Source organism: Amblyomma mixtum, chromosome 4 (assembly GCF_055824585.1).
Source record: "Amblyomma mixtum isolate Tamu chromosome 4, ASM5582458v1, whole genome shotgun sequence".
Taxonomy (NCBI): Eukaryota; Metazoa; Arthropoda; class Arachnida; order Ixodida; family Ixodidae; genus Amblyomma; species Amblyomma mixtum.
Genome location: NC_143015.1, coordinates 80,273,057 through 80,293,068, shown reverse-complemented (window position 1 = coordinate 80,293,068; position 20,012 = coordinate 80,273,057). Strand labels below are relative to the sequence as shown.

The 20,012-nt window shown below is 48.2% G+C and overlaps 1 pseudogene; it reads left to right on the top strand.

The window, feature by feature from the left end:
- Positions 1-20,012, top strand: part of LOC149347161 (uncharacterized) — a 103,344-nt pseudogene that overhangs the window by 19,490 nt on the left and 63,842 nt on the right.

Here is a 20,012-nt window from a genome sequence, read left to right as displayed (position 1 = left end):
CTGCTTGTGCCACTGATGTGTGGTTAAGATGTTAAGCTTCTCCTCTAAGAGTGGAATGCGACAGCGTCTTGCAACGCTGCCAGGGAGTCCATAGAACTCAATCGCCCGTTCGGCTCTACGCCTTGCTCGTCGGTATATTGTTTTTTTTAGGAACTGTATCTGTCTGGCATATATCGGTGGACACCTGAGCCTCGCCGTAAATGAAGGGAGGATGATGGGAGTGAATGAAGACGCCATATTAACTAGACGTACTTTTATTCATTCCAAACCATCGGGCTGGCATGGCGGAATGGTTCGCGCTCGTCTCGCACTCCGGAGACCCTGGTTCGATTTCCCAAATCGACCAAATTCGTACACGGTTTTATTTAATTATCTGCTCTGACTAGAAAGGTTAATTATGCGAATTGGTGTTTACTAATTACCAATTAGTCATTTAGTGATGAAATACAATGATAAAATCATGAAATCGCATTATATCATGCTCCGATGTCTTTCAATTGCACCTGATAAGTATCGATTTGCTATTGATTGGCATATGCCCATGTAAGGCATGCATCCGAAGCGCGGACACATTTTCTAACACGTCTTGGTCACGACAGTATGAGGCATTAAAGGCTTTCGCCTTAATATTTACTAGGAGGAGGAGGAGGAGGTAGAGGAGGAAAGGCAGGGAGGTTACCCGGAAGAGTAATCGGTTTGCTACCCTACACGGGGGGGGGGGGGGGGGAAGGGGGTGAGGGGATAAAAAAAAAGAAAGACAAAGGAGAATAACAGAAAATTGAAGTCACTCTAAAACGTCAGTGTTCGTTGAAGTCACAGCCTATCGTGCCTATATTTATAAGGAAAGTGATAACGGCAGCCGGGGTAGCTATGAGCCGCGCAGAACGGACAGAGATAGATTTTCGTCGTCTTCGTACCGGCGCGACTCGTGACATAGGTGGATAGGTACTCTTCCTGCTCGTCGTCGTCCGCCCACTGCATGACCCCGGGGGGTAGAAGCGCCGTCCATGCGTTAGGGTGCCGACATGTGAGGGACGTGGTAGGGTTTAAGGCGGCGGACGTGGGCCATGTCGCTGAAGGGGCGAGCGGACGAGGGCGAGGACGCATAGGAGAAGATTTCAGAGTTGACGGCAGTCACTTTGCACCCCACATGTTAAAGGATACTGCAGTTTGAAACAAGTTTCTCAGAGAAAGCGACGGGAAGGCGGCCATAGAAGAGCCAGTGTTGCGGCTTCGTAGTCGACTTAGCGGTGTCAGCGATCGTAAGCGGACGGTTGGGACGCTCGAGAGGCTTGAAACCGACGGTGACCTATTTGGCGCGCCTGGGTGGCCTCAGCAATGACGTCATGGGTGTAAAGAGTAGTGGGGACTGGACAAGGTGGCAGGTAAGTAAGTGTCCAGGGGCAAGGTGGCGTGCCTACAAAACAAAATCTATAAAGGGGAATAAATAGCCCGTGGTGGCATTCAGCGAAAAATTATATCCAAAGGGCGCATAAGGCAGGGCGCTGTCTCTATCTGGGTGGACATTGGAGAATCTGTCAAAGTTCGGTTTAGCGACTCGGTAAGCCCATTGGTGGGTGGGGTATGCACTGTTGCGAGCTTGTGCTGCGTGGAACATGAACGGCGGATGTCGTCAACGACTGCCGAGAGAAAAGTACGGCCTTGTCGGTGAGTAGTTGGCGAGGAGCTCTATGCTGAAGAATGACATTTTGCAAGAGAAAATTTGCGAACTCCGTAGCACATCCTGCCGGCAAGGCGCGTGTGATGGCGTGCCTAGTCGCATAGTCCGTCGCGAGAGCGACCCACTTTTTGTCGGACGGGATTGTGGGAAAATGGCCTAGAAGTTCGAGGCCAACGAGCAAAAAAAAGGTTCCAGTGGGACATCACCGGGTTTTAGAAGACCTGAAGGGTCGTCCGCAATTTCATTAAAATCCATTCTTTAACAGCGCGAAAAAGACGACGTTTACACACACAACAATACGAGCGCTGACTTTGAAATGAAAATTTATTATCACCGAGGACACCATTGGTATTTTTTTTGGTATTGGTATTTTTATGCAATCTTAACTGTTTAATGCGATGGATGGAAATACATTTAAACAAAGGTTTTGCTGCATATCAGACGAATGAAACATTACCTTCAATATTTGCAAGAGTATCTTGCAATTTTCCAGTTTTCTAAATTTTTGTCGGAGAAGGGTGGACATGTAAGTAAACTGATATTTACCCGATTTGTATCAAAAGCGTCTTCATCCCGAGGTTTCAATGTCATTCAGGATGAAGCATATATAAATAGCTGCTGGAATCAGCTTTCATCCTGTCCATCCACACTTGAGCACTGACGATGAAATTATTACTCATTTCTGTGACTGGGTTGATCAAGACTGAACGTCTGGGGATAATGTTTTGGAATTGCGGACACAGCCTCTCCGTTTCTTGTTGAAAAAATAAATTCCAGCATTGTGGCCTCAAAGACCATCCGCTCTTTGGCAGTAATGACCTTGTCCGAGTTGATCCTGTCGTTGGATAGTTCCAGGTTGGTGGCCATTTCGAAAGCAGTGAAAACACTCGTGCTACGCCACACGTATAGGCACGAAAGGGTCCAGCTTTCTGCAACTGAGATTTTTGGAACATGGCAGATCCAGAACTTCGTCGGCACACTGAAATGAAAAAATACTGCTTTGTGATGGTCAATCCAGCTATAAGATCTCAAGGGGGTTCTGAAAACCGGAGGTACCCGATCAATGTAACCCTTTCTTGAACGAGAGCTATACTCCTAAGGGTAGAGCTTCCGATTTCGATGTCGATCAGTGACCGACATCGGTCACTCATCGATATCGAAATGCGTCCCAAGGACAAACCAAACACTCCGTGATGGTATGGCCTAAGCTATGGTAGTATGACCACTTGATCGTATGACTATGACCATTGGGTATCCGACCTCCACAACTGACCCTTGACCTTGACCCTTGAATTAGACAATTAATTTGAGGCAGTGAAGTTAATGTTAACAGAGCTTTCGCTCGTATAACTAGGTTCAAGTCATGTTGAACCCCAGCCGTTTTTTTACGTACAGATTGGTATACTTCTTCCTAATGACTGTGCACTAAAAATATCAACAGCAGCTCCGTGCAGCCATGCCATGAGAACAAGTGCTGACAACGAGGTGGGTGATTTCTCTGCCCTCTTTTCGGTGTTTCTCTTGCTATCCGGTGATGTTCATGTAGCTTAAATGCGCAATGAAAGGTAAACATCGTAATAGCGCTATTTCAGGTTAGGGTTTTAAACACTTCATGTAAAAGGAAAAATCACTGACCCAAAAGCGCAGCAGTAGTTGGCATTTCCAACCTAAAGCATTGGAAAATGAGCGCAGTACGATATTTTCCTGGATCAACGATCGCCATGCTCCCGAGACCGCACAGCTGTGATCGAGTCGGACACCCCAATGTAAACTGGGGCAGTTTCGCAGTTTCCGCTTTGTACTTGGCTGTGTTGGAACCTGCTTATTGCACACCTCAGCTTTGTTTACAACGTAAGAGAACATAACTTAATTTGGCAACTGCTGCAGTTCTCCCTTCGTAGGTCCTCTAAAAAGAAGCATATTTGTGTATTTTTGTTTCCCTGATAAACCAAAGTCAGCACTGTACAGTGTTAGATTGACATGGGAGAGGTCTTTGTCCTGCAGTAGGTGGTGTCAAGCTTATTACAATGGTAATAAAGTTAAATCGACAGGCAAAGCTGACACGTGATGTATTTTATTCTGTTTTCTCGTCTGATATCATTTGCTTTAGGTCACTTGTCGAACATCTTTCGCTTGCGGCTCTTAAAAGTTAATAATTATGAGCTTGCAGTAAAGACATCAATCTTCCAATATGGCAGCGAGGTCCCCTGTACTCTTCCCTTAGAGGGCTTTTCTCTAGCCCAAGAAAGGACCTTCGAGTTTCTTCACGTTTGTAAAATGTTAGAGAAGCAGAAGGTTGTACAATGTGAAAAGAATTGCGAAATGAAAATGGGTACAGCACTTCACTTCATATCGATCTTTGCCATGTTTCAAACGCTACCGTAGCCCCCGAAACATTGCCAAACCGATGGTGCTTTTTTTTTTCATCCCTAGACTGTTTTGCGCGACCAGGCTGAAGCGACAGCACCACGGACCTGAGCGGATGGCTATGCAGATGAAAACTTCTTTTCCTAGGAAAAACGCAATACTGAAGACTATAGATTGATAGACATATTTTAAAAAAAGTAAATTAATCTAATCGCTAGAACTTTTGAGCCCTGTGGTTTTCAGGTTTTGCTTGCTATCATGCATGTGAATTTTGCTGATGTTGCTTCGGAGGAAAACTGATTGTTCCGTCAACGTTCTCTCAACGTAGATTATGCAACATTTGCAAAAATATCACTTTTGCTCGCCGTCGCGCCTCTATTCGCATCAAACATTTCCAAATTACGCTCGACTGTAAATTCGAAAGAACACTGGGCAATATTTCCGATGAGTGACAAATTTTTGCTACCGTTTTGTTCAGCTAACATGACCCGAACTCTTCTTTGCATTTAATAGTTGTCTGTTTAAAGTGTTTTTTTTCTGTGTGACATAGATTTTCGTCGCCAGATCACACGGAATATAGCTAACTTATGCTTTTAAGTAAACTTTTGTTCCAAGTCTCTTGGAAGCAAGACTGGCCTTAAGCGAAAATATGAAACCTCGTAATTTCTTCTCATCCTTACCCTATTTTCATTCAGCACCTTTCTATGTCCTATTTGCTATCACCTAAATGTGACCCGTTATACAGCCATCGCTTCACATCTTTTTTATTTATGTGCCTTTTCTCCATTCACTGTCCCACAGCTTTCCCCCCAGCAGTGTCAACGTATCGTTTCATTGTGTGGTACAGGCGCGGCCATAAGTAAACGGAGCACGCTATTGCGTTCGAAGTGCAATCACGCTTTCTCCATTGGTAATGAAGAAGCGTTGTTTGTCTACAAGAAAGCCCACCAACCTCCGCTACCAGCATGCGCGCACCACTGCTGTAAATTTCAATTAGGTGACGCCTGAAAAATATTCGAAGACAATTGCGTGCTCCATTTACTTTTGTCCGCGCCTGTGCATTCATTGTTTTACTTTACGCGGCTTCAGTTCAAGATTGAACTTTTCTCTCTGACTAAACCGAATTTATGTAAAAGCGAAGATACTGGCTAACAATGGAAGGAATGTCAGAAATATAATCTTGGCTTTTTGGATATAATGTGATGGTTGTTGAATGTAAGCTACATTTTCACATGTGTTATTGAACCTGAGCTATTAGAATTCCACTTCAGTGGACGGGGCAAAAATGCGAGAGAAGAGAGTTCTGACATAACAGTGGATTTGGCCTCTCGGCTTGTCCTTTCAAAGTGTGCTTTCGCAGCAGACTGTAGCCCGTAATAAGAACTTTTAGGCAACGCTGCCCTTATATTTGGCAGAACCTAGGCCCCTGTCCTGCGTAGTACTTGGTCGTAAGTAACTGGTTCATTGGTTGACTGTTTTCAAATACACGTACTCTACTTCTTGAATCTGCTTTTTTTTTCAAGGAAACACGTGTCGCCTGCAGAAAATTACATTGGGCATCGCGTCAGGTCATGATAAAATGTTACCGCAAGAATTCCTGCAAAGCCGCATGATGCCCTTGGTTTCTGTGTGCCTGCTTCACTGTGAGTCCTCGGATTTCGCATTGAAGTCCGTTCATTGCCTTTTTCTTAATACAACAGTTGCTCTGTAAACATCGGAGAGATCCGTGAACGAGAATGACGCGCAAGCTTTCACTTGCGTTTTATTCTACTTGAATAAAAGTACTTAAAAAAAGTAAAGTTTGCCAGTGACTATCCATGCTTTTGGGCAAGGCAAAGACACTACTGCTTCGGCTTAATCCGTCCTTTGGCGTCGATTAATCATTAGCCCTCACTACGGCATACTGCTTGTCGCGCAGCACTTCGCTAACTCTAAGGGACGACAGAAAAAGGTAAACATGGTTAAATGCAGACATTATACTTTTATTTTCGTGAAACACATGTGTTCTCATTTCAAACAGCCGGGTTTTCGCAACGAAAGACGGCAACATCAAGCGAGACGGAACTCTCTCTTTTCATTCTGTGCCATGCTCCTTTTGTAAAGCGAAATAATTATGAGCTGGAATTAGGGATTGAAAAGCAGGAATATTTAAAATGGGCTGACCTCTGAAATAACTGCAAAATGCTTTATTCACCGGCCTTCACAGAAGGCAATATTAAATTTGGTTTTACGAGAGCCAAATGAGGAAGACGTACCCGCGATGTCTTTTGAAGGGCACAAAATTGAAGTGGGAACCAAAATAATAAACCGCATGCACGCCCAGAATTGAACACTTGAAAAGTGGTTCAAAATTTTGAAGCTCTATACTGTATAAAAAGTACTCCTTTGTGTAATACATGGAAGAATAAAGCCTCTTTCATTGACGCGACCATTAATTCATCACTAAGGATAGTATATTCATCACTAGAGCTAGAATACAGCGTTATCCTAGTGACCTTGAAAAGGGAAAAATAAACAAGAGAACAAGCAAGAAAAATATCTTAAGTAGAATATTGCATCATATAAATACAAGAGCGCCCATAGACGTTCGATTTATAAAAATAAATATGTTCGCAAGATTATGTATTGCTTGATTACTTCTCTTTTATAAGTTAATGCTCACCCCGCGGTTCTCCACACCTATGAGGCTTCTTGCCGCCGCGGTGGCTCAGCGGTTATGGTGCTCTGCTGCTGACCCTAAAGACGCGGGTTCGATCCCGGCCGCGGCGGCTGGAATTTCTTTGGAGGAGAAATTCTAGAGGCCCGTGTACTGTGCGATGTCAGTGCACGTTAAAGAACCCCAGGTGGTCGAAATTTCCGGAGCCCTCCACTACGGCGTCTCTCATAGCCTTAGTCGCTTTGGGACGTTAAAACCCCATAAACCATAAACCATAAACTATGAGGCTTCTTAAAAGCCTCACAGTTTGTAAACGTTTATGTCTTGTTCTGGGCTCACCTCGAAGACAGTCCGTTTTTTCATAAAATCAGTAAAAATAATTGCGTCAAAGGTGAAAAAACTTAAACAAATTACAACCAGCAATTTTCGTTTTGAGTGCGGGATCTGAGTTGTAAGACAGTGTTTATGAGTTCGAATGGTTTTGGCGGCACTCAGAACTATGTCCAGTCATGGCAACCATATAGGTGAACACGTATAAGCGGCACGGTGAAACGCTGCTCATATTTTTTTTATTTGAACATAAGTGCATATTGCTGAGCTGCAGCGATCCCTTGAGCAAGTATTGTGACCTTGTGGTCAATCCAGTAGGCGGGAGGTCAACAAAAAGCTTCGAAACGAATATCGGCGGTTGTCAGAGAGCAGAATCATCGCTTCTTTATATGGAGTTCAATTTAAAGCTGAAAAAGAACCTTTTAGTCGAAATGCCAAAAGCAGCAGCAACCTTCTGAAATCATGCAGAAGCAGCTCGCGTGACTGTGATCGTTCGACAGAAAGGTAGAGGTATCTGACTTTGCAAACAAATTGAAAAAAAAAAAACGTGTGCCGGTTCCATCAGTATGAAAAAATAAGCATACGAAATTACCCCTCTCTTGAATAAGCATCAAACCAGTGCACAAATGCAGATCTTGAGACAGCCATCAGCATGCGAAAAGGGATCACAAACATAAATCTTAAGATACAGATATTACTGTCCATCAGCGCACATATCAGTGTTTCAGGGGCACGACATGTACCCTTTCTGGGGTGTGCACGGCGCAGCTGCGATCCTGCAGCTCCATCGCGGATCACTTAGTAGTCAAATTTCCAAGTCGGCACACGACCTTGTATCAGCGCAATTGGCGCTGCAAAAGTTTTTTGCGCAGTGCGCGGCGGAAAATGGCCGTCAAAACCCGCCCTCTGTCGCCTGGTTTGTATTCTGCGTCCTATCTGCGTAGGTTGTAGCCTTTGGCATTAGTGCGCTGCAGGTGTCTGATCCGAAGCCGGGCAAGCCGTGCGGCTTGTTTAGCGAGTTGAAGGTAATTCGACATCGAGGTTACCTTAGTCTTTGACGTTCGGGAGAATGACGTCGAGGGTGGTCGAAGGGTCCTTCCCGCGGAAGAGGCTAAACGATGACATTTATGTGGTCTCCTTCATTGCGGCGTTTAACGTACTGACCAGGAAGGGCAGAATGAAGTCATAGGTCTTGCGTTCTCTGTCTACGCAGTGTCATGTAGAAAGTTGTGTGGGATGAGAGTTTACGCAACAAAATTCATTTCTGTGTCGTCGGGCAATGCAGGTCAGTAAAAGCATTGAAGCACGACGGAACATGAGTGTTTTGTCTTCTGTAAGAATACCATCTGACTGACTATCAAGGCTACGCAAAGATAATTTCTTTTCCCACGAGTCCGCATCCCGCAAACGGTTCTCAGTGACTTTACGAGGTGCTGTCGGCAAGAATGTCGGCAATGGTGTTAAGGTGTTCCTTGGGGTAGTTTCTTTGCAGATGGTACGCAGTTGAGTCCTGGCGGCTGATCTGACTTAAGCTCAGGATGGCCTGAGTAAGCTCGTCTGTAAGCGCTTTCAAGCTGTTCATTATGAGTGCCTTGGATGCACTGTGTCGCAGGATTACGCTATCCGCGGTGATGTATCGGGTGAGGCAATCAGTTCGCCAGTATAATCAACTTGTTTCTGGACCTTGATGTGACGATAGGGCGTAGTATGTCCATGCGGATCGGCTAGAATGGTGTTCTTGGTGCTGGCTAAAACGTCAGCGGACTTGCCGGCTTGTCCAGTGGCGGCTTCAATGGGAAGCAGTCGCGGCAAGTTTTTTCCTACCGTGCGACGCTGGTCGCTGGTCGCGGCCTTTTAAATTGTCGTTACTATGGAGTATGGGGCTGGTAAATGCGAGCTTGTTGGTCTTTCGGAGAAGGTAAACATTATTTTCGAAGGCTGTTAGCAACGACCAGAAGGTAAGCGGCAATGTAGTACGCGTTCTTCAGGGCGAATCTGTTTTGCAGACTGAAAGAGGATAACCCACGCTTGAACGCGTCCGAGTTGCCTTCCAGGCAGTCGAATCGGAGGTGTAGGTCGGAGTCCGAGTATTGTATTCCTGATGCGCAAAGATGCAGTAGCTGTTAGGTAAGAGGAAGGTGTCTTCATCGTCGTGTTTCGGAGCTGCGTTGATGGGGCTCGTGAAATAAAGCCGGCGTCGGTGCGCTTGCGCGCGAACTTGTACATCATGACGCTGTCGAATTCATGAAGCCGCAAGCTGTATCGAGCGTGGCGGCTGGAGCGATCTTCGGAACTGATAAGCTAGCGCAGAACACGGTGATCGCTGACAACCTTGAGCAATCGCCCGTACAGGTAGGGGTGGAATTTCAATGTAGCCCACTTGATGGCGAAATACTGCTTTTCGGTCGTCGAAGAGTTAGCCTGCGCTTTGTGACAGGTAACGGATAGGGCATGCGATTGCCTTTTCCAAACGTAGTTTTTTTGAACGAGGACGGCACCAAGGCCCCCTTGCCGCATCTCGCCTCACAAGTTGACGAAGCTGCGTACCGGTGACGTTCAGCTTGAACAATTTGACATTACAAGTATTTAAAGGTCCGGCAATATCACTATATGAATCAATATGAGGTGCACTATCTTATTTTGCAACTGCCATCGCGCACATCGCCACCCTCACTGTGGGTGAGGGAACCGCTTTTGAGTGAATTAGTCGATAAGTTTCGTTCGTGGGCAACTGGGTGGATATTTTTCCATTCCACATTCACTGTTGAGGTACGCAGGCACTAGACCGCAAAAAAAAGAGAGTCTGGCGGGGCACTAACAGCCAAATAAAAAATATTCGCTTTCTCCTTCTCTGGGCTGAAATCCTTGCTTAAGGTGCGGGTGTTTTGTAGGAGTGTACAGCGGGAGTAATGTTGTGAGTTAAGCCACCCTGGGAAGTTAAACACATCACCGTGCCTGGTCATGTGTTAAACACATGACCAGGAAGGCCCGCGAGTCTTGAGGCGCCCATTGCACTGTTATGTCCCAGAACGCTCACTCTATGCTATGAAGACGTCTCTTCTTCAAAACAACCTTCCGTCCGTGCAACCAGAGCCTCCTCTGTGGTTCCATTATTTTGGGCGCTCATATCTGGAACAGCAGGAGTTGGCGTCTTTTAATGGAATCAATGTTTTCGCTACGAACGCATATTGTCACGTGGCACCTGGATACACTGCTCTTCAAGTAGTAGGAGTGTCCATGTCATTGTCGCTTGAGTTGAACACTGCCTAAATATTCCACATAAGTGTGCTTATGAAATGCTTGAGAAAGGGGAAGCATTCAACACAGCCACTTCACCGTGATCTCGACAACTTCAAAGGATTTTTTCTTTACTGGTACAGATCCTCTATAAAAGTAAAAGAAGGTTTAATGACTCAAAAACCAGTTTGCCGCGCCTTTTGTATCTCGTATTCGATAAAATATGGAAGCCCGTCGGACGGACCCCTTTCTTCCTTTTTTCTTTCACTCCCTCCTTTATCCCTTCCCTTACGACGCAGTTCGGTGTCCACGGCGATATGTGAGACAATTACTGCGTCATTTCCTTCCCTCAAAACCCCAAAACCAACAATACTTTGATTTGAGCTAGTTGGTTGAAGAAAGTGGCCAGCAGGTATAAGATCAATGTGGTGTTTTCTGCTCCCTGCAAGCTGTCGCGCGTTTGCACTTTCAACAGAGTGAGAATGGTTGGGCAGTTCAAAAAGAAACACCAAATCCGCGCCACTGAATGCACGGCTGAGGTTGTGTACGTTGTTCCTCTAAGCTGCGGTAAGGAATATATCGGCCAGACAGGTCAGTGCTACAATGAAAGAGTGAGGCAGCACAAAATTGATGTAAAAAATGGCTATGCCAGCCACATGGCCACTCATTGCAAAAGCTGCAAATGCCGTCCCGATTTTGAGAACACCAAATTTATTGCAAAGTCAAAAGACAGATTAGAGCGTGAGATAATAGAAGCCTATTACATCAAGCAGAGGGGCGATATTTGCATAAGCAAGCCATCTGTGTCGCTGTCAGATGAAGAGATTAGGTTTTTTAGTGGGTCTTTGTCAGCGTTATAATCATTGCTTTGGTCCGTTTGGCACGTGTGTCTTTGTTAAATCGCCTCTTGTATCTGGTTTGTCTTTATCTTTTTGCATGCATTGTGGTTATTAAAGGGACACTGAGGAGAAATTGAAGTTGGCTTGTATCGACAGAATACCAGCTCCTGATTACAAAAACGCCACTCATACTGACAACAAAGATCTTGTAACGTAGAAAAGAGCAAGAACCAAAATACAGGTATCGCCGCCACAGGCCAAACTCGCAAGTACAAGCGTCATGACGTCATATAACAAAACAGTGTTGCTGGAACCAATGGTTCTAGCAACGCTAGGACACGAGAAGCACAAATCACTGAGGCGCCGCCAATGCATGCGCAAATCTCCTTGACGTCGATAGATGGCGCCACGTGCCGGGCAGCTACGCGCTCGCCTGAAGCATCGGGACCAATCAGCGCCTGCTCGCCGGCGTTAGGCGGGCTCCCGGTATTCCGCTAGCGGTATCAAGGTACACGGTATGCTAAAGGTGTCTATTTGCGAGAACTTCGTTGACGACTTCGAGAACGAGATCCATCGTAACGCTCGCAAAACGCCGGTGCAAACGTAAGCGAAGCGACTGTAGCGACGGCCGCAATAGCCGATAGATGCCTTCAACGTGCGGCCGGCGGTAGCTTTCTTTTCGGCTGCTGCTAGGCCGCACTGCTGGCCACCAGAAATCACGGAGTCTGCGTCACGTCATGTCACGTCATGTTTCACGTCACTTAGTCCTCTGTCGTCATAGCCGAATCCCAAGTTTGAATCACAGCGGCGGGAAAAACCTTTTCAACTTCGAATCCAAATTTCTTAGAAATAAATGCATTTTTCGCTGCCGGCCAAGTGGCAACAAAGCCATGACATGCCGAACTATCGGATTTTGCTATAAAAAATATCTTAATAGTGCTCTCCTCAGTGTCCCTTTAAGTGGTTTTTCTGTGAATAAACTCAGTTGGAAGTTGGCGCCAGTCCTGTCTTGTTGTGTGTTTTGTCTCCGTTTTTTTAGTGCCAGTAAGCCTTTTGAGTAAACATGCTAAAAACCAAATTCTTGTGGGACGCTGGCAGTAGGGGTGACCTGCGAAAGCGAACGTATCCATATTGTCACGTTGTAGTGACGGCAGTCCAGCGGTCAGGAAGACACCAGAAAGACTTGTAAACGAAGCTCTTTATTTGGGCTGCCTTGCGCCCTCAAAATAACTGAATCACTCGGCGGCGGCGTAAGCAACAGGCGTGCTCGGCGGTCGTCGAACTACGAATGTCCGCCGCTCGCGGCATCGCTCAATTTAAAGCCGGCAAGGAAACTTCCAGATAACAGGTCAAGATCATCTACGGTAATCTGGAAAAACCTAGATGCAGCCTTGCATGGCTGCGAACAATCGAGATTAGTCTGCTCGCTTCTCGCGCCACGAACAAAAGTGATAACGACCCTTTCCTGCTGCCTTGAGCGTGAACGAACACACACTGCAATGATACGTGGCATTACCCTCCTTCCAAAGAAGCATCGTCTCGATGCTTTAAAATGAAAATAAACACGGACAATGAAAACTTCCAGTCCTTTAGCGTTCATAATATGGCTTCAGGCGTACGACATGTACGACTTCCGGGCGTGTGCGGCGTCGCTGAGATGCTGTCGTGCCGTCGGGGATGACTTCGTAGTCGAGGTCACCGATGCGACGGAGAACCTTGTACGGGCCAAAGTAGCGTCGCAGCAACTTTTCACTCAATCCACGGCGGCGAACTCGCGTCCATATCCAAACACGATCACCTGGCTTGTAATGTGTGTCTCGTCGGCGCAGATTGTAGCGTCGGGCGTCGGTGTGTTGCTGGTCTTGAATGCGAAGCCGCGCAAGTCTTCGGGCTTCCTCGGCGCGATGAAGGTAGGCGGCGACGTCGAGGTTGTCTTCGTCAGAAACGTGCGGGAGCATTGCGTCGAGTGTTGTCGTGGGCTTCCTGCCGTATACCAGCTGGAATGGGGTAAACCTGGTTGTCTCCTGGGTGGCAGTATTATAGGCGAAGATCACGTAGGGCAGAATAGAGTCCCACGTCTTGTGTTCGGCGTCGATGTACATGGAGAGCATGTCTGCGATGGTCTTGTTCAGACGCTCTGTGAGTCCGTTGGTTTGCGGATGATAGGCAGTTGTCCTCCGATGGCTTGTCTGGCTGTACTTTAAAATGGCTTGCGTCAGTTCCGCTGTAAATGCTGTTCCTCTGTTTGTGATGAGTACTTCGGGTGCGCCGTGTCGGAGGAGAATTTGTTCGACAAAAAATTTTGCAACTTCTGTTGCGGTACCACTAGGCAACGCTTTTGCTTCGGCGTAGCGGGTCATGTAGTCGGTGGCCACGATGATCCACTTGTTACCTGATGATGAAGTAGGAAAGGGGCCGAGTAGGTCCATCCCGATTTGCTGAAAGGGCTTAGTTGGCGGTGGTATGGGGTTCAGGAGTCCGGCTGGTCTAGTCGGAGGCGTTTTGCGTCGTTGACACTCACGGCACGTTTTCACGTAATGGGAAACGTCGGTAGCTAGCCGCGGCCAATAGTACTTCTCCTGAATGCGGTGCAACGTGCGAGCAATCCCGAGATGCCCTGCAGTCGGCTCATCATGACATGCCTGCATAACTTCTTGCCTGAGATTTTTGGGCACGACAAGAAGATGCACTGTCCTGTTGGGCGCGAAGTTCTTCTTCAGAAGGACATTATTGTGAAGGACGAAGGACGACAGTTGGCGCTTGAACCCTCGGGGAGGCGATGTGGTCTTGCCTTGCAGATAATCAACCAGGCTTTGCAACTCAGGATCCGAGCGCTGCTGCTGCGCGAAACTGCTCGCGCTTACCGGTCCTAAGAAAGCGTCGTCGTCTTCCTCTTCCGGTGCTGCGTCGACGGGGGCTCGCGACAAGCAGTCTGCGTCGGAATGCTTGCGGCCAGATTAGTAGACTACAGTTATGTCGAATTCTTGAAGGCGCAGACTCCAACGAGCAAGGCGGCCGGAGGGATCTTTCAAATTGGCTAGCCAGCACAGAGCATGGTGATCGCTCACAACCTTGAATGGTCGTCCGTACAGGTAGGGGCGAAATTTCGACGTGGCCCAAATAATGGCGAGACATTCTTTCTCGGTGGTCGAGTAGTTGGCCTCGGCTTTCGACAGTGAACGGCTAGCGTACGCAATAACCTTCTCCTGTCTGCCATTTTTCTGAACGAGGACCGCTCCTAAGCCCACACTGCTTGCATCGGTATGAACTTCGGTTTCGGCGTTTTCATCAAAGTGCCCGAGCACAGGAGGGGACTGTAAGCGGCGCTTCAGTTCGTTGAAAGCTTCCTCTTGCGGCCTTTCCCATTTAAAAGGCACGTCAGCCTTGGTAAGTTGAGTCAAAGGTTCAGCGATGCGCGAAAAGTTCTTGACGAATCGTCGGTAATAAGCGCATAATCCAAGGAATCTGCGTATAGCCTTCTTGTGATTAGGCTATGGAAACTCTGCGATCGCAGCCGTCTTCTTGGGGTCTGGGCGAACTCCATCCTTGCTTACGACGTGACCAAGGAACAGCAGCTCCTCGTAAGCGAAGTGGCACTTCTCTCGTTTCAGTGTCAGGCCTGAAGACTTGATCGTTTCCAGCACTATCCGAAGCCTTCTGAGGTGGTCTTCAAAGCTTGAGGAGAAGACAACAACGTCATCTAAGTAGACAAGGCAAATCTGCCATTTCAAGCCTGCGAGCACCGTATCCATTACTCGCTGGAACGTCGCTGGGGCAGAGCAGAGGCCGAATGGCATCACCTTGAACTCGAAGAGTCCGTCTGGCGTGATGAACGCAGTCTTCTCACGATCTCTTTCGTCGACTTCAATTTGCCAGTAGCCGCTCTTCAGGTCCATCGATGAGAAGTACTTAGCGCTGCACAGCCGGTCCAGTGTATCGTCGATGCGGGGGAGGGGGTAGACATCCTTCTTCGCAATGTTGTTCAGGCGGCGGTAATCGACGCAAAAGCAAAGGGTGTCGTCTTTCTTTTTCACTAGGACGACCGGTGCTGCCCAGGGGCTCCTCGATGGCTGGATGACGTCGTCACGAAGCATTTCCTCAACTTGCTTGCGGATAGCTTGGCGTTCTAACGGCGATACGCGGTAGGGGCTCTGTCGCAGTGGTCGTGCGTGTTCGTCTGTGACAATGCGGTGCTTGGCAAGCCGGGTTCGTCGCACATTCGATGCTGATGAAAAGCAATCGGTGTACCTTTGAAGAAGACTGCGTATTTGGTCTTGTCTGCTCCGGGGTAATGCCGGGTTGATGTCGAACGTGGGTTGATGGCCTTGTTCAGATAGTTCTGCAGGTTTGTCGGGTAGGGCAAATACGCCTCTGATGTCTGCCAGCTCGTCGAGGAAAGCGATCGTCGTACCTTTGTTTAGATGCCGGTATTCTTCGGTGAAGTTGGTTAGCAACACCTGGGCTCGGCCATTTCGGATTTCGGCGACTCCCCTCGCGACGCCCAATCCTCGATCCAGGAGTAACTGGGTGTTCCCCTCGATAACACCTTCGGCATTTTCGATGTCTCCAGTACCTATGCCGACGAGAACACTTGATCGGGGCGGCACGCTCAATGCTTCATCGAGGACGTTTAAGGCAACGTGATGAGTCGCGCCCGTCGCAGCAGGTATGGCTTTTTCCGTGGAAAGCTTGATCGACTTAGATCGAAGGTCGATGATCGCCCGATGTTCGTTCAGGAAGTCCATTCCCAAAATCACGTCTCTCGAGCATTGCTGTAGGATCAGGAAGGTTGTCGCATAGGTTCTCCCATTTACAGTAACTCTCGCGGTGCAGCGTCCTGACGGCGTAATCAGGTTGCCACCTGCGGTGCGGATCAGCGGGCCATCCCAGGTTGTTGTCACCTTCCTGAGTCGGACAGCGAGTGGCCCACTCATGACGGAGTAGTCAGCTCCGGTGTCCACCAAGGCAGTAACCGCGTGATCGTCGATCATAACTTCAAGGTCACTTGTTCGCGTTTTCGCATTGCACGTTGTCTTCGGTGTACGATCTCGGCTTCGTCGAGTAGTGAGGCTGCGGTGGGCGTACTGTGACGTTACTTCACTGGGCAACGGTAAAAGCTTCAAGTCTGGCCGTGTCGTCGTCGTCGGTGTCGTCGTCGTCGGAGCTGTCGTCGTCGGTGTTGTCGTCGTCGGTGTTGTCGTCGTCGGTGTTGTCGTCGTCGGTGTTGTCGTCGTCGGTGTTGTCGTCGTCGGTGTTGTCGTCGTCGGTGTTGTCGTCGTCGGTGTTGTCGTCGTCGGTGTTGTCGTCGTCGGTGTTGTCGTCGTAGTTAAGGCATGGTCTTGAGTACTCGTCGATGGAGGATCTTTATCATTGCGCTTAGAAGCAACCTCACCTCCAGAGGCTGCTTTATTTAGTTTAACCTTCGGGGGCTGGGGGAGCGTCCACGCACGGCGTAACCTCGGCTAGGAGAAACAAAGCGCGGGGACGATGGCGACGGGGAACGTGATAGGCGGCTCGGCGATGAGTATTCTTCCCGACGCACAAACTCCTCGATTTCGGCTGGTCGCTGGCCGGGTCGGGGACGTGGAGCGTCGTAAGAGAACCCTCGGATGCCCAGTCTTCTGTATGGGCAGTGCCGGAGGACGTGACCGGCTTCGCCACAGTGGAAGCATTGTGGGCGGCGCTGGTCGGGAGTTCTCCACTCGTCGCATTTCCTCGGCTGCGCGCGTCGCTCGTAGGACGGGCGGGTTGGGGCGAGTGAGCGGCGGTCCAACGCAGCTGGCTGAGGGCGATAGTGTCTTGGGTCCCGTCGTCGAGGTGCAGGACGGCGCACAGCTGCGGCGTAAGGCATGACTGGGGGCTGCATAGGCTGCATGGGTGTCGGCGTCGCACCCAAGGCCTGTTGAACCTCGTCCCGGATGACGTCAGTGAGCGGTGAAGGTTGCGGCTGCGTTCCCGTTGGCAGCAATCGTCGGAGCTCCTCTCGCACAACTTGACGTATAACCTCCCGCAGGTCATTGCTGTTAGCGGTGTCCAGGCAGCTTGCTGAGAAAACGCGCTGCTGGCGGTCATACTGGCGGGCTCGGGCATCAAGAGTTTTTTCCATCTTGGATGCCTCTTCTACAAATTCCGCGACAGTTTTCGGTGGGTTGCGGACGAGGCCGGCAAAGAGCTGCTCTTGAACTCCTCGCATGAGCAGCTTTACTTTTTCTTCTTCCTTCATGTTTGCGTCGGTACGCCGGAAGAGACGCTTCATTTCCTCAGTGTACACAGCAACGGTCTCGTTTGGGTGTTGTATGCGAGACTGTAGCAGCTGCTGGGCTCTCTCCTTTCGCACGACGTTCGTGAAGGTCTTTAGAAGCTGCTCCTTGAAGGTTTCCCAGTTCGTGAGGTTAGCTTCCTCATTCTCAAACCAGACTTTTGCTGGTCCCTCCAAGGCGAAGAACACGTACCTAAGTTTCGTGGCATCGTCCCAGTTGTTGAAGATCGCCACGCGGTCGAACTGCTCCAGCCATTCTTCGGGGTCGGCGCCAGGCGAAGCGTCGAAGGTTGGTGGCACCCGGGGCTGCTGAAGAATGATTGGAGTCATCGTCTGGGGCAAGCTCATGGTAGATGTTGCTGCTGGCTTTCGCTTCCGGGTAGGGTCCGGCAGAATCCCGAACTCAGGTTCGTCCCCTTGCAGGCGTCGGCTTGCGCGGTGGAGTGGACTCAGGTCCTGCGGTAGATGACTCAAAGGGCTGGCGTCTCGACTTGTAGGGGGTGTCCGGAACATGGGAGGCTACCCAGCACCTCCACCAGATGTCACGTTGTAGTGACGGCAGTCCAGCGGTCAGGAAGACACCAGAAAGACTTGTAAACGAAGCTCTTTATTTGGGCTGACTTGCGCCCTCAAAATAACTGAATCACTCGGCGGCGGCGTAAGCAACAGGCGTGCTCGGCGGTCGTCGAACTACCAATGTCCGCCGCTCGCGGCATCGCTCAATTTAAAGCCGGCAAGGAAACTTCCAGATAACAGGTCAAGATCATCTACGGTAATCTGGAAAAACCTAGATGCAGCCTTGCATGGCTGCGAACAATCGAGATTAGTCTGGTCGCTTCTCGCGCCACGAACAAAAGTGATAACGACCCTTTCCTGCTGCCTTGAGCGTGAACGAACACACACTGCAATGATACGTGGCAATATTTAAGACGTATCCTGCATATGTGCGGTCGGCCCACGTCACTGCTTCATGCCGAGCTGAAATTCGTGCTGCAATAGGAGTATGATCCCTCAAGTGACTACATATATCACCTTATTTCGATTCCAAAGTGGCACTCTAAACACTAACTAAGCACTTACACAAGACTTAAAGTGAAATGTGCAAGTGTAAAACATGTAACAGTGCATTTAAGCAGCTAGGGTTTCCTCTTGCAATACTAAAAATAGCACCGTCAGATATCAAGCTAAGCGCCTACAAATAACTAGTGCGACCTATTCTTGAATATGCGAACATAATTTGCGGCCCCCATCAAGATTATGTGAAAGAAAAGACAGAATTCAGCCCGAAGCACTGCAGTTCACACATACTAAGTACTCTGGCCTAAAAAACGTAAGACCCATCGTGATTAGTGCACAAATAGCTCCCTTCCTTTGCCGCCGTAAAACAACTGGAATGAAATTCATATTCAACCTCTATTATATGCAGTTAAATACAAATAAGAATGGTTACTTGAAAACAACCACCGTCAATCTATTCGAGCTAACAACAACAAATGAATGTGGCCGTACCGGGTGCTTCTCGACACTCTTTAATACTTATTCTCCGAAGGTAATGAACATGTAGGTTTCTTTGCCAAGTTAAATTGTGAATTCTTCGAATGTTCATGTTTTTATTGAAATTGTTGAGAGTTTTGTTACCATATAAGTGATGTTACTTGAATAATATCAGATTTTTACCGCACGCTCCATTTTGTTTCCCATCCTCATTTTTTTCCTGCTGTTTTAATTTGTACATTTTATTTACCGTATCCTTTATGTGCTTGAAGTATACTATCAGTATTAATAAATAAATAAATAAAAATTTGACGTGCTGCGCTTTCTGAGCAAGAGACAGGAAAGCAGGAAAATATTTTGTGCCTTACGAATATTTGTCTAGCGCCCTCCGCAAACCGCTTTTCTTTTTGGCGCGCACTTTTCAGATAGCATTCATCCCACATCTTCCGGTTGCAAATGAACTCATTTTGTTCTGTGTCACTGAAAGTCTCTGCCATGGCCCGATGCTTTTTCTTGCTCCTGCTATGTACATAAAATGTCACGTGCGCGGAATTTTCTGATTTCGTCGCTTAAGTGAGTTCCAATTATTTGGCAGCGTCATTACAATTTGTGCCCCACTCATGTGCCACCACAGTTACCTTCCATCGAATCCACGCTCACCCGCTTCAAGATGAACGCGATCATGTGTTCAGCTTAGCCGACATCCAGCGCGTGGCTGAAGCAAAGCTGGACAGCAGCGTCAGAGCCTACATCGGCAGCGGCGCGTACCGGGAACAGACACTGAGAGAAAACACGGAAGCGTTCACCAGGTGAGCTCTGGCATTTCTTGATAGTTATAAGGGTAAACTAGACTTCACATGCAGCAATCGGCGCGTCTCAAGCTCTGAACTGTTGACCAGAAAAATTATTATTCTGGTGCGCAGAAAAATAGCGGCTGTAAAGGATGGTTGCCTCAGCAAGCGTATCCCAGCACTAAACAGTATAGAATGCAGAGCCAAGCCGCAAGTTCGTGTAAATGATGTGCTTCCTGAGACAAATAACTAGGATCTCTGCCATTCCTTTATGACACAGAAGAAGTTGTAAGCATTTCTTTTTGGCTCGCCTTTGCTCCAGGTATTTAACGTTTTCAGCCAGGCAACCGGCTACGTA